The sequence below is a fragment of the Atta colombica genome, unplaced genomic scaffold, assembly GCF_001594045.1.
Source record: "Atta colombica isolate Treedump-2 unplaced genomic scaffold, Acol1.0 scaffold106, whole genome shotgun sequence".
NCBI classification, from domain to species: domain Eukaryota; kingdom Metazoa; phylum Arthropoda; class Insecta; order Hymenoptera; family Formicidae; genus Atta; species Atta colombica.
Window position 1 is genome coordinate 808,032 of NW_017259191.1, and position 6,114 is coordinate 814,145.

The window sequence follows — 6,114 nt, forward strand, 5'->3', positions numbered from 1 at the left end:
ATTGATAAACTTGCGAACAAAGAAAATTCGTAGAAATTATGATAAAACGTGTCGCTACACGTTCGCAATTCTTGGAAAGAGGGGGAGGAATTACCCCTTCTTCGATTCTAAAGTTTTACCATATACATCACAATTTACGCGGGTACGATCTGTTTTGCAATACCCGCTTGTACGAACGGTTGAAAATGTACTTTATCAAAGAGAGCAACGCATCGTACTGAATGAAGAAGAATTGCAGTAACATGTAACGTTTTATACACCAAACAAAGAAACGTTTTTTTTTAACATTACATACATACAGCATGGAGCATCGCGCGTTTATGAGCAGACGTTACAATCTGACGGCTACAAGTAATTGGAAATTGGAATCAACGTTGGTTACACTGAGTTATGTGGAGATCATTGTGGACACGAACTGTCGTTCGAAACGTGGAAGGGCCTCTACGAGCAAAGATGGAATATTTACAAAATGCTTCGAAACGAATACAAAGACAATTTTATAACCGTTGGATCTCTAACCATCAGAGTTGAACGATGCTACGCTCGTATGTCTCGATTCTCCATCCGTACGTTTCATTGTATACAAATTAAAGATAGTACCATTTGGATTAAGTAAATAATAAAGGTCATTTCACTTGAGTTTTACTTTTTATTTTGATAGAATTTAATTTGGTGCCATAATTGCTGGCATCAAATCTTTTGTACAAATGATACATATCATTAGATTAATATTCATTGTAATTTGGCATAAAGAAATGGGATTTAACTTGGCACTAGTTCTTGATATCAAATCTTTTATAGAAATGATACATGTCATTAGAGTAAATAATATTATTTATTTAATTTGATATCCGAATTACATGAAATTTAATTTGGCGCCGATTTAATTGATATCAAATTTATTTTTTTTACGTATACCATAATATATAAAATTTTGTGGAATTTAATTTGACCAGTTTTGTTGATATCAAGTCTTTTATAATACATATTAGAATTATATAAATAATAAAAAACAGTACCATTTGTGTTTTTTAATTTGATATCTAGAATTTAACTTAACTGATTGATTAAGATTGTAGCATTTGAGTTTTAATTTTTCATTTGATACATTGATTTTTTTCGAAGAGTAATAATTTTTACAGAGAATAAGAATATTGTTAAAGAAAAATCAAAACTACTATTAAGTGGGTTGGATATTTAGATTTTATTCAAGAAACACATGCTTAGTGACTTCTTTATCTTTTTTAAATAGATAAGTACTGACATAACGCATTTTGTAGTGATGACCGTCTACATAAATAATTTACCTTATATTGTAATTGATTATCTTCAAGAAATATATTTTTATGCGTTTATACGAAATTTGGAGAAAGCCAAAATTGACTCTTTTCTTTGAAATAAGTTTTAAAGGAAAATTAAATATATAAATATTTCGAGAGTCAGTAAAAATGTCAAGATTCATCACGACGCGACGGTATCTGTATTTTCCAATGAATGATAATTAACATATACTAGTGTACAATTTGTATTCTACATCTTATAAATTTTATATATATATATCTTTGTTTCCATTGGATTTTAAATGTTACTTGTTATTTTATTGTATACACATCATTGAATTATAAACAAATGGAGATCAAGAATGAATAAGTCGCATTTTTATTATCATTTTTTCATTTAGTTAACGAATACAGTGTATAATTTCGTTTCCACTCGATCTTGTTTTGTTAATTTATAAACAAATAGAGAAATTGATAATGAATAAACCTTCTAACTCTCTTCTAACTTTTCCATTATCATTTCCTAACTTAGTTAACAATTACCAGCGTATAATTTTGTTTCCATCCAATTTCCTTTTGTTAAATATTAAGTTATAAACAAATGGAAACCGAAGTCGAATAAATCGCTTTGTCATCATCTTCTGGCTTAGTTAACAAATATAGTGTATAATTTCATACGATCACTTTTTGTTAAATAATAAATTAAAATTAAATGGATATAGAGATTGAATAAGTTGCTTTGTCATTATCATTTCCTAACTTAATTAATATTGTAAATAAGTTAACAAATACCAGTGTAAAATTTTGTTTTCTTCCAATCTCCTTTTATTAAATATTAATAAAAATTATAAATAGAGTTAATCGCTTCTTTTTTATTATTATTTTCTAATTTAGTTAATAAATATCAGTGTACATTTTCGTTTTCCTTCGATCTTCTCTTGTTGAATATTTAGTTATAAACAAATGGAGATCGTTATCGAATAAATTGCTTTGTCATTATCATTTCCTTAGTTAACAAACATCAATGTATAATTTCTTTTTGTTAAATATTAAACAAATGAAGATTGATATCGAATAAATTGTCTGCATGCATGCGTGCATGCGCGCGCTTTGCCATTATCATTTCCTAGCTTACAAGGGAATTTCGCGAGTCAAATTCTGATTTTAATGAAACTTTATGAACTTATAACTCACATAAAGAGATGAATTTAGAAAATATCAGTCAGGACGGAAAAACGATTTAAAGAAGTGAAATCACTCCTTTCGTGTACAGCAGTTTTTCAACTTTTTCCGTTATGTCTCGAAAATTATTTGAGATATCAAAAAATGTTTTATACAAAAATTTTACAACAAAAATTATCTCTACTTATTTACATCAATAATATTTTTAATAAACATTTTTTTCAAATTAAGAAAATTTTTTTTTTATTTTTTAAAAATATTATTGATGGGAGTGAATAGAGGTAATGTTATTGTAAAATATTTTTTGATATCAAATAGTTCAAGATATAACATAAAAAGTTGAAAATTACTGTACATAAGGGATGATTTCACCCCTTCAAACCATTTTTTCGTCCCAATTGATATTTTTAAATTCATCTCTTTATGTGAGCTGCAAGTTCGCAAACTTTTATTAAAATCAGAATTTAACACCTCGCGAGATTAGTTAATAAATACCAGTGTTTAATTTCATTTCCATTCGATCTCCTTTTATTAAATATTAAGTTATAAATAAATGAAGATCAAGATCGAATAAATTGCTTTGTCATTATCATTTCCTAGCTTAGTTAACAAATACCAGTGTAATTTCATTTCCATTCGATATCCTTTTTGTTAAATTTTTTATTTATTAAATTATACACCGTTTTATTAAATTATACACAAATGGAGATCAAGATCAAATAAATCACTTTTTTATTATCATTTTCTAGTTTAGTTAGCAATTATCAGTGTGTTTCATTATTATCGGTCCTATTGTTTTGAAAAAAATCGAATTACTATCGTAGTACAGACTCATGCCACGCTTAGCGCCGAAACACTGTCGTATTTCCTCGCAACGCTCACTGATCATTTATACCTATCTTCTAGCGCTCCTTGCGAAAGAATGTCAGAAGGACATGAAAGAAATGTATGGAATGCGATCGACGATAATGACGACGTATCTTAATCTGAAAAATAGCAGTTCGGAACTTTGCGTCGCGATATCTCCGCTTGTATCGCACATAGGGAAAAAATAAAGCTCATTTAATATGTGTCGAAGTGTAAGCTATCGATTAGGTACTTAAAGACTCGAGACTATTATTGATAATTTCGATCTGTGCAACTCACCAGTTCGCATAAAGGAGGCACATCCTGTTTCGCGCCATATTTAGTATCGAGACACTACCAGTGTCTCCAAATAGTCATAATTCTATGATCCTCCCAATTAATTCTATCAGGCACAGCTTTTCGAAACAAATGTTTTATTATCAGTAAGTATGCTTAACAGTAAGATTTTTTTTTCCACTCTTTCTTCGATGCATTTCATCGCTTGTTTGCTCGCACAAAAATTTCGGAATTTTTTATAATATATTTATATAATATACTGATGGAATGTGGCGGTGGTATATCGAATGTTTGCACGATCATGGAATCGTTCGTCGTCTCATTATCAGCAGGCATCATGTAGCATTATCTTCTGCATTTTCGTTTTCGTTACATGCATCTTTCTGCCTTCGCATTTATTGGATAATCAGATATCGCCTTCTTGTATATTTTCCATCTTTCATTTTCGTCGCCTGGCCAATTAGATTTAAGAATACGACTCATCTCCGCATCAAATCAAATTAGATGAGTTCTGGGAGTTTGCGTTGTATTATTGTATTAGCGCTTACGGAGTTATCCGAATTTTGCAGTACTGTGATTTCCTTTGACTCTCCGCCAACGGACAATTCTGACGTAGTTGATGTTGCATTCTTTTCAGATTTTCTGTCGAAATTAGAACCATTTTTTGGCTCTCTCCATAATGTTTTATCTCCATTATTTCGTTCTTTCGATAATTAGTGATAATAAGATCGATAATATAGATCCAATAATATAAGCTAAAAATCCGCCTCGCTGCACCAACAACTTTCTTTTATCTTTCCATTATTTTGTCTTTCCAATTTTGCAATGCAAACGATGCGACGCAGAGCCGTTTTATATTAGATTAACCGATTTTTTTATAACGTTCGAGCGAGACGTTACCTTTGAGTGTATTAAAAACACATTCATAGATACAATAAATTAGTTTTTCATCAGCGCTGCATAAGAAAATGCGTTGTTTTTTGTTCAAATGATAGAGCGCCGCGAGGAGACAGACGTTTCTCTTCCCGATCGAATGCGATTTTCGTCGCACTGTGCGATTTCTTGTCACTCATTTTTATTGCAAGGAAACTCTACGATACGTGTAATTATCTGTACTCAACTTTTATACGAATTTGTTGGAAAATGATTTATGCATAGACGTAATGAATCATATCTTCGGGAAAAATACACGTTCGATACTCGTCCAAGTTGATTGTTTCAGATCGAACAACAAATATCCATGAGGCCTCGATGTAGCATCATAATAATTCTTTTTGGAATTTCTGATCGTCGGGATGGACTTAACGCGCTAAATGACGAATTTGAACGTGACCACATAAATTTTTGAGCAGAAAATGATGATGTAATTTACGTTAAGTGATATATCATGCTGTGATGATCACGCCTCTAATGAAGAGTTCTGCGAGAAATGAATAATACTGAGATTCTTGTGATAATTACCTTTGATAAAAAGATCCACGTTGCGTCGGACGACGATCATTCTCTCATAAGATCGTCGATTATCACTAATTTCGGAGAAAGCGAATCGTTCGAGTAATCTTCTGAGTAAATCCTCGCGAAATTCAATTATATTCTTCTTCGTTGCTCTAGTGTTGCTGTATCTCTAACGCTATTCTTCGAGCTCTTTTACACAAATGCCGTATTTTAATTGACGATAGGCATTTCGCGTAATAAAACAAAATTCTCTCGAAACGCACGGAAATGAGAAATAAATGTTAGAGAAAAGTTTTCACGATTTCACAAGATTCTTCACGCAAGCGATCGATACATGATCGACGTCCAAGGATGTTTCATTGCATGTCCATTTTACGAAATAAATGATCGATCTTTGTACGCGATTTCAAAAGCAAAAAGAAAAACATTACTTAATTTCTAGAATACACGAAAGGAAATAATTTTTGGGGGTGGGAGGATAAGCAACGAGACGGCAGGGCCCCCACGTGGCGGACGAGCACTCGCGTCAGCATATCCCCGCGTGAGCTTGTCAGCGAAAAGCACCGCGGCGAAAAACCGACCTCGCCGCGATGTGATGGACATAAACTTATCATTGCATCGAAGGGGCTCGCGATCAATGTATAGTATTTCTATCGTTAAGCGTGCGCGTGGCATCGCCATCAATAAGCTTACTGCGATGCCACAGCGAGGAAAAAATTTTTGTAGAAATCGAAAAAAAGTTAGTTAGAATTATATAATAATAAATCATTTCTTCTTGTTTTCTTCAAATACAAAATATTTTTTATTCGGTACTTTTTTAAAAAAAAGAGGAAAGAAGAAAAAGAAGTACAATTTTAATTTGTTTTTTTATATTTGATTATATTTCTAATAATTCTTATATAAAAAATTCAATCATTCAGAAATAATATTTACATTTTTATTATATTTTTACATTTTACATTTTACATTTTACATTAAATAATTTAATAAAATTCTATTAAAAATTCTATTAAAATTTTTTTTTACAAAAGATATTTATCATCACAGTAAATAG

General features: G+C 31.0%; 1 pseudogene; it reads left to right on the forward strand.

Moving 5' to 3' along the window:
* The first annotated feature begins 221 nt into the window (after positions 1-221).
* Positions 222-6,114, forward strand: part of LOC108691569 — a 6,747-nt pseudogene continuing 854 nt past the window's right edge.